We start from the raw sequence: 12,634 nt of genomic DNA, 5'->3' as shown, positions 1-12,634 counted from the left end.
GCCACAGGCACTTGAATGAACTGTTGTCAGTTTTTCTTTTCTTTCTTTTTTTTTTTTTTAAACATACTGGAGTATTTCCAGGGATGGAACTCTAAGTGCCACAAGCCAGCTCTAAGGCATTTATTTAAGAAAAAGAACAGCACCTGTAAGCTGAGCTTGGCAAGCAGGAATAAACTTTCAAGGCAGAACACTTGCAGGCTACCCTCATTCCGGGGAAAGCATGTTAACGGTGCCCCACTGAGTCAGGCAAGCTGGCCAGAATCAACCCCGTTTGGTTTGTATGATCTCAATACACAAGTGCCTCTCCCAGCCTGGACTGGTCATCTGGACCAGGCAGCATCACACACCCAGAGGGGACAAAAGGCACAAGGCCTGGAGAGACTTTTAGACCGTCTCTCTGTTCCTTTTTCTGACGCCTGTGCTTATTCTGAAGGGGCCATCAGCAAATTGAAAGCAAACGCCCTCTCACGGATTAGTCACGGGGAGGGGGGTCTAGTCGGTACACACCAGCAGGGTCAGCGACAGGCCCCCTGAATGGCTATGCCTTCCGACCCTGGGGGTCTGAGGTTCCATGGTTAAGCTAAGATATACCGAACATGGTGATTCAAAGGTGAAATTCCGTGGAAGACAACAATCATGATGGGAAGGAACCGGCAGGACAGCTCAGAAGAGACATCTAAGTGTACTGTTCCAATCACACACCAGAGACCCCTTAATGCCTCTCCCAGAAACCTGCAGGTGGCTGGGGCAAAGGCCCACCCCTCCTGCACACTCACCTCCTTTATGAAAGTTTCCATGACTGACCCCACCTGCCCTTATGCACCCCTTTCCTTGCCCAGGGCACGGCTAGAGTGCTGTGGGCTTTTCGGTGTGCCGCTTAGTGTCCTCCTGAAGTCTCATGTGGCTCTGCTCTCTCCCCGACTACCCCGTGAGCTCCTGGAGAGCATGGGCTGGGTCTCCGGTTTCTCTCATACCCCCAAAGGCTCAGCGCAGAGCTCTACTCTGCAGAGGGGCCCAGCAAGGGCTGTCGTCTGGCCCTGGCGGTCATGTTTCTACCTGAGTGCTGGACTCCAGGGCCCAAGATGCCCCAACTCATGTTACACAACATGCCAGGTGGCTGTAAAATGCAGACCCACCTTTGATCAGTGGCCCCCAATTCTGCTACCCAAGTGACAATTGCTGAAGGCTTTCAAAAGACCTTCCAAGTCTTTACAGTGTGATGGAAAGAGATACCATTTCCCCACCACCCCGCCCTGCCCCGCCCCCGAAGAAAGCCTTTTCTATCTGCAGGAACAGCCTGGAGCGGCTTCAGCTCAGCATAAATGCATAATAAGCCACCCACCGTGGAAACTTACAGCTGTATCCCAAACGTGGGGTAGGACTTGGTATCATCAGCCACGTTTTCCATTTGCCATACACCTTCTTCCCACTCTGCACAGGTTTTATAAAGGGGAGGTTTTATTTTTGTATTCCAGGGGATAACAATAAACAAGCACACTTATCTCCCATCCTATACAGCTACTTAAAAGATTTAACAAGTTCATGTGGGTATGCTGCCAGGAGAATGGAAACCTCGCCATCTTCTTTCCAGCCGAAGCAGCCGGGCCACCCATGCCAACACAGGATGCCTTCACACTCATTTGCTCCTTGAGATCCTGTCCATGGGGATGACTTTTGCAGCCCAATCCCAAGAAGGGCAGGGCAGAGAGAACCCCAGCCCATGTTCACAGTGGACACTTTAGGATCTGGGAACTTAGCGCGTCTTGCTGGGTGGTGTGTGCAGAGTCAGGAGTGTCTACTGACAGCCCAGAGCATGTGGCTGATCCTCCCTCTCTGAGTAAAAGCCACATAACTAGTCTGACAAGGTGTGCCTTCAAATGGGGAGCCAAGGGCCAAGTGTAAGCCACGTGGTTATTGGATTGGCTTCCGGTGGGGGGAGAGGGGTTAGGAAAGCTGAAGGCCTCCATCGGCCTGCATGTGTGTCTGTCTGAACCAGACCCACACCAGCTACCACTCCACCCAACCAAAAGAAACCAGGGGGAAACACTGAGTACATAGAAGGGGGATTTACAGAGAAAGGGTGGTCCAAGGAGAAGAGCCAGCTAAAACACAAAAAACAAAACACAAAACAAAACAGTCTTCCCACTTCAAAGTGGGAACCACAACATTTTACCAAAGATGCTTTATAAATCAAGCAGCCTTTAGATGGGACAGAAGGGGACTGGAATTTATTCATAGGGTAAGAGTGAAGTTCTCGAAGAGAGACACTACAAAGCCCTACAAGCCCGCAGTGCTGTAAAACTCCAGATTCAAAAGTTACCAAGGCTTTAATCAAACACAGGTGTCTTCTGCAGCAATGAGCACAGGGATAATTGAAGCTTTGGTTTGGTTTAATGCTCCACCGTCCCAGGGTTCCCACTTTAGAAGTCAGGTCTGGTTAGGCCGGTCCAAAGGCCCTGAGAGCCAAGGGTTACAGGGCCAGAGTCCTGGGAGCATAAGGTTCCTGGCCTAATGGAGTCTCAGAGGCACTGAGCTTGCAGACTCTGGGCCTCATCACCATTTCCCACAGAAAAGCTCTAAGAGATCTGGCTGGGTCCATCTTTTCCACATGCCCTGCTCTGGCCACTCTGGCCTTCTCTTTGCTCCTCGTGGCCTCCACACTTTCTTCTATCCTGCTTGGAACAGCCTCCCCACAGTGCTCGCTTGGCTCCCCTTTCTCATCCCTTAGGGACTAACTCAAATGTCCTGTCTTCCAAGATTTTCCTTTTGATCACAAGTACCTGCACTGCACCCTACTCCCTTCACGCCATTCCCAGTCACCAGACCACAGTATATGGAGATGCAAGAGCACAGGCTCCAAAGCGAGACCTTCAAGGTTCAACTCCCAGCACTTGCTTCGGCAAGTGACTTAAACTTCCATGGGTTCATTTCTGCACCCGTCCCATAAGGGTAAAAACCCCTACCTCACAGGATGACATGAGTCAGTCAAGGCAGAATGCTCAGAACAGCGCTGAGCATAGGGTAACACGTGAGGAATTACTATGATTTAATCTGCACCGCACCATCTTTTCTGAAACTACCTGGTTTTATTTACATGCTTGCTCTGTCTCCCCCACCAGCCTACAAACAGACCAAGAACATACAGAAATGAGATGGAAGATGGTTTGCATTTGGTCACCTGATCTTCTTGGTGGCTAACAGCCAATCCCAAAATGGGGAGCCAGCTCCCCAAACTACCCACATGCGGACATCCCTGAACCCACAAAGTCTGAACAGCTACTCAGAAGTCTCATGTTTAAACAATGCTTGGAATGTTTGATAGGAACATGCACTTATTTTTAGGCAAGAAAGCTGTCTCCTAGCTAACCCTGTGGCCCTAGAGCAGGCTGTATTTGGCAAGCGTTGCTTTGTGGTTGTTTATTAAAGAGGCCCAGAACTTTTCCAAGTCTAAGGTAGCTTCAAAGAAAACTCCATGCACTTCGAATCTTCTGTTTTTATGGTCAAAGCTTGTTCTGCCTGAATCTCTAGGTCTGGGCAGGAATAAAGAGTGAAGTGCCACACCTGAACGTTACACAGCTTTGGGCATAGGGTCCCTTAACTGACCATCCCTAAAATGGATCACAGCTCTCAATGGATGGAATTCTTTTCTGTGGACTGTCTCCGTGTCACTGAGTTAAAGAAAGTTACACAAGGAAAGGGACAATTAGTTTCTCAACATGGTCAAGAAGGCCCTCCCCAAACCCCTCTAGGTATTTCCTCTCACTCTATCAGCAGACCCAGCACTGGACTGACTACAGGCCTGACATGTCTGAAAAGACATCTTGATACAGACCTTTCTGTTTTACAAAGTCAAATCCTTCCAAACTTGGCTCAAATGGCCCCCCAATCCTAGTGATATTTACCGTCTGGATACCTTCCAGGACTGGTTAGCAGACCGCCTATAAGAAGGGTTGATTCATCACACTGCTCTTGAACCAGCCTGGAAAACCAGCTGCTTCCAGACATTTTGAATTTTAAAACTGAGTTTATATCATAAGCCAGAACTGGAATATCATGCAAACCTATAAAATTAAAAACAAAAAACAAAAACAAACCAACAACAAAAAAACCCAAACAAAAACCTGACACTTCCAAACACAATCCATACCAAAAACAGCTCAAAAAGCACTTTGTGAAAGCATTCAATATTTTCATCAGACTCAAGAGTTTAATATAAAGATATTCAATTCCTTAAAGGAAAGATGGAGGAAGTAACAGGGAGAAAAAAGTTTATTTACTGTCAGAGTTGGGGTAGGAAGGATGTGGATTTTTTTCTTTTTTAATGTCATCATGGAATGAACTGCACTTGGGATTTGCTGGAAACTCTGGAGTCCTTTTTAATTTGTCAATGTTTGTGAAAGCAGGCAAAAGATGCAGGCACATCTTGCCCTGCTATTAAGAAGTCACATAGCTGAGATTCCAACTCTAAATGCCTAGAGAAAAAGCACACATCCAGTCCACAAAGCCAGCAGCAGCTTTCCTGCAGTCTAGCTTTTCCTTCTCCCTTTCTCCTGCTCAAACACACCCCTCATTGATCGATAAAACAGTATTCCAACTCTTGCCCCGGGAAACAGGCTCCCCGTCCCCCAACCCAACATGGCCACCATGCCTATGGACACTTTCCGGGGACACCAGCTGGCAGCATATTTCTGCCCATGAGCCCAACATTCCACCATCAGTGCTGCCTCTGGTGTGGAGGCGCTCCCCAAAACAATTAGTAAGCGACTCTGTTTCCATGGTGATATCAACTAAATACCTTTTACTCACACCCAGATCATAGAGCATTCATGTGCTATTACACAGGCACAGACTGGGGAAATGACCCTGACGGAAGGAAGCTTCCAGCACTGCCCTTGGCGCCTGGTCGAAGGGGGCCTGTCATTTCAAACCCACCAACCTTCCCAGAGTGACAGCCCCTCATGCAACCTCCCAGTATGGCTGGCTGCTGAATCACCTTCAAGTTTCCTCCCGTGACGTCTCTTCTAATCGCAACTTGGCCTTCCCAGCCATTGAAATGACATATGTATCAAAAAAAGAAAAGAAATGCATCCAGATCACTTCCTGTTGTCCCTCCATCCTGGATGGCTGCTCATTAAGACGTTCTTAAATCAGAGTCATTTCTGCTCAGGAGGTGCAACGTGAAAACTCTTCATCTTAGGCTTTTTGGAGATTAAAAAACAAACAAACAAACAAACAAACAAATCATTCTCCTCACAGGTGGAGAACGAGGAGCAGGGCCCACTGCCTGCCTTCCGCACTGCCTCTCATCCACCTAGAATGTGGCTTCCACCCACTCTCAACAGCCATCACGGAGGGGGAGAAGATAAAAGAAAAACCCACTAGAAAGCCAGTGACAGACATCACTCAGACCCACACCTTTGGGGGGGAAACTTTAAAAAACATAAAACAAACCACAATGTCTTCTTTATTCCTGCCCGAAGCTGAAGACACAAATGCTATTGTATGGCTGGTGTTCCAGCATCCCATTCAATCATTTCAACACCATCAACGATATTTCCCAAGATGACTTCATTGTGTTCCATGGGTAGTAACTGCCACTTTCAACTCCTCCTGCCCTGGGTTGATAGTTCCACTGGAAAACAAAGAATCTGTTCTGCTCTGATATTTGGAAGAAAAACATTTAAATAAGCCTTTCTTAAGTTGTCAGGAGGGCACTGCTTTCCTCTCAGAATCTAGGATTCAAATACCCAAAACATAACAGTGTATTCACAGGGGTGGGGGGTGGGGGTGGAGGCCACGACACTTCCAGTGGCTATGTGAGGGGCAAGTGACAGACCCACAATTCTTGTATTTACAATGTAGCCCTGGGTTCTTAAAAAACAAGCAAACAAAAACCCCTAACATCTGAAAGCAAGGATAAATCCAGTGTCATTCAATCTTGAGTGAAGTGTGGGATGTGGGGCAAGCAGGATGGGCGGTGTGTTCCTGGGTAAGTCACGCTGTCCTGACACTCGTGTAATGTTTCCAGGGTCAAGTGAGATTTTTTTTTTTTTAAAGATTTTATTTGTCAGAGAGAGAGAGAGTGCACGCACACCTACGTGAGCACAAGCAGTGGGAGGGACAGGCAGAGGGAGAAGCAGACTCCTTGCTGAGCTGGGAGCCCGATCGATGCTGGGCTCCATCCCAGTACCCTGGGATCATGACCTGAGCCAAAGGCAGAGGCTTAACCCACTGCGCCACGCAGGCCTCCCGACACATGGGAGATTTTAAGGGTTATCCACATCCTACATTAAACCTTGAATCACCATGAGGTTATTCCTGATTCTCTTGTAAACCTTCTGATTACTTCACAGAGAAATCTCTGCTCAGTACAATGGGTCCTTAGCTCCTCACCAACACCTGCCGACCTCTCTTTTTCACAAAGAGAGCAGGCCTCAGGCCCAGAGCCTTCAGCAGGAATCACACCTAGCTAGAATTTAAAACACTGTTTTGTTTTCAGCATGTTTATTTCCCCCAATTTCCTTCTATTTAAGGCCAGGGAGGCTGAGTTTTTCATTTATCATACTTATATAACTTTTCCTTTTAAAACTGAAGAAAGGCAAACTGACTTAGTTTTTTTTTTTTTTTAAAGGTTTTATTTATTTGACAGAGATCACAAGTAGGCAAAGAGGCAGGCAGAGAGAGGAGGAAGCAGGCTCCATGCTGAGCAGAGAGCCCGATGTGAGGCTCCACGTCTCCATCCCAGGACCCTGGGATCATGACCTGAGCTGAAGGCAGAGGTTTTAACCCACTGAGCCATTCAGGTGCCCCAAAGAAAAGTTTTAAGCATATAAAAGTAAAGGTGGGTATGGAAAAGTCACAAATGACTGAAGTTTAGTAGGGAGATAAGTGTAGGAGCAAGGATGGGGGGATTGGTGGCTGCTGCTCTGGCTGGAGAACCACCGATTCTTCTGGAAATGGCAGGATGCCCCCCCACCCTGGGGGGGTGAGGGGGATGGGACTCATCCCAGAAAGGCAAGAGCCAGCACAGAAATAGGTGGCAAACAGCAAATTCCCAATAAACTCATTCCACTGGCCTTCCAATAACTCCTCAATAAATTACGCCTAAGAAGAGACCACTGGCTTCTCCCAGAGTAGCTGCTGCTCGGGACTCAGGAGAAGGCAACCAAGTTACACCAACCAGCTTTTCAAGACTCTCCCTGGACATTCCAAGTTAATGCATCGATTGTTTACAAAGGAAGGGGGAGGGGGAAGGGACACGAAAGAACAACACAACCAAAAAAGGCACAAGAGTAAGATGAATGTCTCAGAGATTTTTATAATCCCAGGGAGACTGCTACTTGAAAACGTCCCCAGCACGGACATAAGGACACCCTTGCCAGTTCAATTCGGGCAGAGGTTTCCCTTTCTCAGGGAAGAGAGCAAGATAGCTCTCCTCCCAGCCAGGGGGTTAATTTCTCCCCCAGTATGGAGTCTGGGATAGGGACTAAAATGTAACTCATAAAACCTTCTTGGTGTAAAGCAAGTGTTACTGTCCCACTTTCAGACACTTTATAACAAATCCTGGCGCCTGTGCTGCCAACACTGTAAAACTAAGTTTCCTTATAACTGTGCTTTGATGTTTTCGACTTTAAACGCATCCGAAAGGAGTCTGCTCTCTAGCTCTCAAACCACTCCTGATTTATCTTTTTTTTTTTTTTAAAGATTTATTTATTTGACAGACAAAGATCACAAGTAGGCAGAGAGGCAGGCGGGAGGGGGGCGGGGAGCAGATTCTGCTGAGCAAAGAGCCTGAAGATGGCGGGCTCGATCCCAGGACCTTGAGATCATGACCTGAGCTGAAGGCAGAGGTTTTAACCACTAAGCCACCCAGGTGCCCCCCACTCCTGATTTAAAAACGTCTTTCAAACCTCCATGGATGAGAGAATTTGCATCGTTCAAGCAAAAACTTCCGTCTGGCCCACCTTTTCCTTTCCCCTTTGGGTAGGTCTGTATTTCAGTGACTGTGGCCACTGAATACCACTTGGTATCACCTGACTCCTATTTCCACGTAAAAGGAAAAAGGGGGGAAGAGGAACTTGAGCAAGGTAACAGGAGTGTTTTGTTATTCTTTAAAATAAATAATACATAAATAAAGGCAGTGGGCGGGAACCTGAGGGAAGGGACTTGAACGTGACTGATGAAACCAGGCACATGACTCAGTGAAGGAAACGGGGATAAACCTGGGGGACACACTGGTCTAGAATATATTCAATGCCAGGAAAGAGATAAACATGTCGATATTTTGGCTATTCAGAAAAACCTGACCAAGCAAGGGATCTAAAGGCAAACAGCTGTTTGCTAATTATTTTTGCCCTTCTCTCCCCTTCCCCCCTCTCCAAAAAACAGAAGCAGGCAAAGGAATCCTTGTTTTAAGAACCCTAAGATCTGGTCAAAGGCTTGTAGCATCCCCAGCACACTGGAAATCAATACAGCAAAAGCTGAAAGTGTCCCCCCTCAACAGTCTCAGAAATTCTTTGAGCCTTCTTAAATCCATTCTTTTTTGGTTCGATTCTCTTTTCTTTCCTCTTCGAGACAGCAGTGCCAGGTAACCTGGACTAGTCACACAGGTAACTGAAAAACTGGGCTGTCTGGCCAAAGTCCGCCATGACTGGAGTCTCCATTTCAAGGACAGAAGTCTCCCCAACCCAGAGGCTTAACACGAGAATCCAGCCTTGTCCCTGCTCTCCGGAAATCTGCTTAAGAAGACTTTTTGCGAGTGCCATCCGACATCTTAACTGACCTCCTGACCGCAGCTCAGGAGTTCAATAGCACAGGGACAGCCCAGACACTCAAAACACTGCCCTTCACTCCCTGGCTGGTGTTCCTCCAACATGTTTACCAGGCTTCCCCCACAAGGACGCCCACTGGAGGCCAGGCAACCCGCTGCCCTTAAAGAAAACCATTTAGCACCCCTTGCAACCTGAGAGTGAGTCAGCTCCCTGCTGCCAAGGTAGCCTAGCAAGCCTCCTCATTGGTCTTGGAAGCCGGAACCAGGGAGGGTATTTCAAAAGGCAGAGGGCAATCCGGGGTTGCCGCCCTGGCCCGCCTAGGATTAGCAGGCACCGCTCCCACGTCACAATACCAACTCTCAATTGAAGAGTGTGAGTGGCTACAAGGGGCGCACTTCCTCCCAGACCTCACCTCTTCGGCAGTCATCAGAAAAGCCATGTTCTAAGACCCGTTTTCAGGGACTGGGGAAGGAATGGAGGGCTTAGTAGCCGAGTAGCTTCTCTTACTCCTCTCGCAAGAGGGCAGAGAACAGTTGCCCCCTCCCATCTTTACAGTCTTATTTCTAGATGATAATTAAGTTTGATGGGGGTTTTAAAATCTTTATTACTATTATTCATTTTTTTTGGATAGGTATGTTATTTAATTTTGAAAGCTGCTACGGACCTGTCAGTCCTAGCCTGATCCTAAGAGGGAAGCAATTAGAGTAATGGAACAAAATAACAGATGGCTACTTTGAGGCCTCTGTTGTCAGCCTTTAAAAGAGAAAAGAAAAGAAAAAAAAAAAAAACCTGCTTGGAGAAAAACAAAACACCATCAGAACATCAGAACTTTCAAATAATTAACTCACCCTTAATACAGCCCGAGCCAAAGGTCAGGGGTCTAAACACTGAATCCCTGTAAGCAGGGATGTTTCAATGAACATGCCAGCTTAGCGAGGGAGGAATTTCTTCTTGTTATGCCAGAGATTATCCGGAGGAGCCTATGAGATCTCTCCTATCCAGGGGAGCAGGGGGCAGCAGCCAGGCTGCCCAGGACCCTTTCAGAAACTGGGAGAAGGAACTGTGGCTGAGAACTGTAACTGCTGGAGAACTGGCTCAAAACAGACCAGTCTTTCCCCCCATGCCCCAGGAGAAAACTTAGGGCCTGCTGTGTCAGACCTATTGCACAACCTACTTATCAGGTCGTACCTTGGTTACAGGGGACCCTAGAAGTCAGAGCCAACGGCTTCAGGTAGAAGTGAGAACCACCAGAAGCCACACACACCCTGACTTGAACCAGCCTTTAACTAACTCCAAGAAGAATTTAATTCCACACACTTTAGGGGACTACAGCTAACTTGGACACAGATTTTTTGAGTATGTGAGTACTTGAGTGTCATTCTCCCTGTGCCCGTGGCTCACTCTTGGAGAGGCAAGAGGGACAACTTGTCAGTCACTAAAGTGACACTATAACGTAGAAAAACTCACCCAGACTGTTGGGGGGAGCAGGTAGGGGGTTCCTCTTCAAAGGGAAAGAGCAATACAGATTTGTGTACATATTCCTTTCCATCACTCCTTCCCCCATTTCATAAAGGATCTCTATTCCATAATAGGAAAGTGCACAGCAGTGAAGCAATATTTTTCCCCAAAGAACAGCTATGTGTAAATATTTGCTGCAGTAGGATCTAAAGCAGGACATACTAGAATCTAACCCTTATTGAGAATTGAAAGCAGTTTGTATTAGAGGACACTGTGAGCCACCCTTTCCCTCAACCTTGCCTGGTCCTTGAGGAAGGGAAGAGGGAAAATAACACAGAGCAGCAGGACCTTGGGGTTCCGGTGAGTCTGGGTTCCTGCCCAGGGCCTGAATGGAGCCCCAGCCTCACCCTGCGTGCAAGGGAGACTATAACCATGAAGGAGCACACACCCTACTCCCAGAAGGGAGTGGAAATGAGCTAGCAAAGGGAGGCATGTGGGGAGAGGTAGAAGACAGGAAGGGAGGGACAGGGAAGGTTCCCCCACTCTCACACCTGGGAGAAAAGAGTCAGGGGCTCATTTTCCTAAGCACCTGGAGCTGGAGAAGGCAGATCCCAGAAATACTCAACAACAACCCTGAGGCCCCCTGGTTCCCCTCCCAACTTTCCAAGTCTCTTGGCAACTCTTAACCTTTTCCAACCCAGCACTGCCTGGGGCAATAAATTAATGACGGGACAGCAGGCTAGATCTCCCTCTACCCTTAAAACGCATTTCTACAACAGATTATCTCAACCTGGCCACCCGGGAGATAACTGGAGCAATGGAGAAGAACACCATCACCAACCCGCCACCCCCCAACTGATGAGGAAATTCAAGCAGAGGTTGGGAATTTACCCAAGGTTATGCCAGGCCCCACCCCAGGAACAGCTGCTCCTTTCACCCTTCCCCTCCACCCCTGGCTGGCCGGCACTGCCCCACCCCCGGCACCAATTCACACCCTCAAGAGGCTTCCAGTCACACTTTCAGCTGTCCTCCCCAGCTCATCACTCCAATCCCTTGAGTCTGCCCCATGGTCCGGAAAAAGCTCCACCAAATCCCCCACCTCCCAAAATCCCCACACCGGATGCATCCATTTCTATAGCATCACAGGAGGGCTTCCTTCCCTCCTTCCTCACTTCACAGATGACAGAACTGTACTAAGAAAGCAAGGGTCTTGCCCAGGACCACAAAGCTTATGAGTAACAAATCTGGAAGAAAATTCAGGATTTCGGAACATATGAAAAGCCTCTAACTTCAAGTACCTGCCACTCTCTTCACACACACTTTAAATCACCTCTCCAACACACCCACACCCACTCAACACACTTTCTTTAGCTCTTCCTGCACGCACCCAAACCTTCTCTTCTATCAACTGAGAGCTTCCTTCACCAACTACCCTGAATTATCCCTCCCCACAAACACCTTCTCCAGGTCGCCCCCTCCTTTTGGTCTCCCTTTCACTACTGGAGTCTCTCCTCTAAGTTGCTTCCACACCCCAACATGCCACCTGAAAACAGACCCTGCTTTAAGGGTCCCTTCACCCCCTCCCCCCAAAGACAATTCTTCCTTGACACTCAGTTTCCTCCCTTATTCTCCCTCCCCTCACCTTAAAACACACTCTGTCCCGAGACTGAGACTGTGTACCTCTAGAAGCCCTCCCCCCTCCAAATTCCTTTCTCAGGCCATCCATCACACACTGCCTTCCTAATGAGACTTTCGTTTTTCTAAACTAATCTCCCTCCCCTTACCCGCCATTCCACGGCTCCCATTCTCTCCAGCATGCTCACCTTTTCCACACCACCTTTTCCTTAGGCTCCTCCAAGCCTTGGCTGAGCTTTTCAGCCTTCCATCAGAAGCCCCTCTTCAAAACACTCCAGGTACACTCTGCATCTCCCTTCGTCCTCTTCAGACCTCATCAATACCTCTTACTCCTCCAACCCTCCAATGAGAACAGGGTCCCCCCCAAATAAATCTCACCCCTTCCAACACTTCTCACAGCTCCCTAACTTCTTTCATTCGCACCCCTACCCATCCTCGCACCCCACTCCCATCTCACACCCACTTCTTTCCTCTATCCTGCTCATCTTCCAATTCTCCCAGGTCCCCCCAATACTCTTCAGACTCCATATCCCTTTCTTAGTACCCCCTACTCCATCTTCAGACTTCCAGAATTTCCAACCCCTTTAGAACTCCCCAAACCCTAATCTTCTTCACACCTTTCTGCACTCCAAATAACCCCTTCCATCTTCGAGCTCCTCTTCAGGCTCCCCCAACCATTAATTCCATTCTGGCCCACAAATTCCTGACTCCACCGTTTCTCTCCGCACCCCCAAACACCCTCTGACCCTTCCATCCCGCCTCAGACCCCA

The 12,634-nt window shown here is 48.2% G+C and overlaps 1 protein-coding gene across 5 annotated transcripts in view; it reads right to left on the bottom strand.

The window, feature by feature from the left end:
- Window positions 1-12,634, bottom strand: part of ACTN4 (actinin alpha 4) — a 68,802-nt gene that overhangs the window by 55,605 nt on the left and 563 nt on the right. The window lies entirely within an intron of this gene.

Source organism: Neovison vison, chromosome 7 (genome assembly GCF_020171115.1).
Source record: "Neovison vison isolate M4711 chromosome 7, ASM_NN_V1, whole genome shotgun sequence".
NCBI lineage: Eukaryota > Metazoa > Chordata > Mammalia > Carnivora > Mustelidae > Neogale > Neogale vison.
This window is presented reverse-complemented; position numbering and strand designations above follow the sequence as displayed.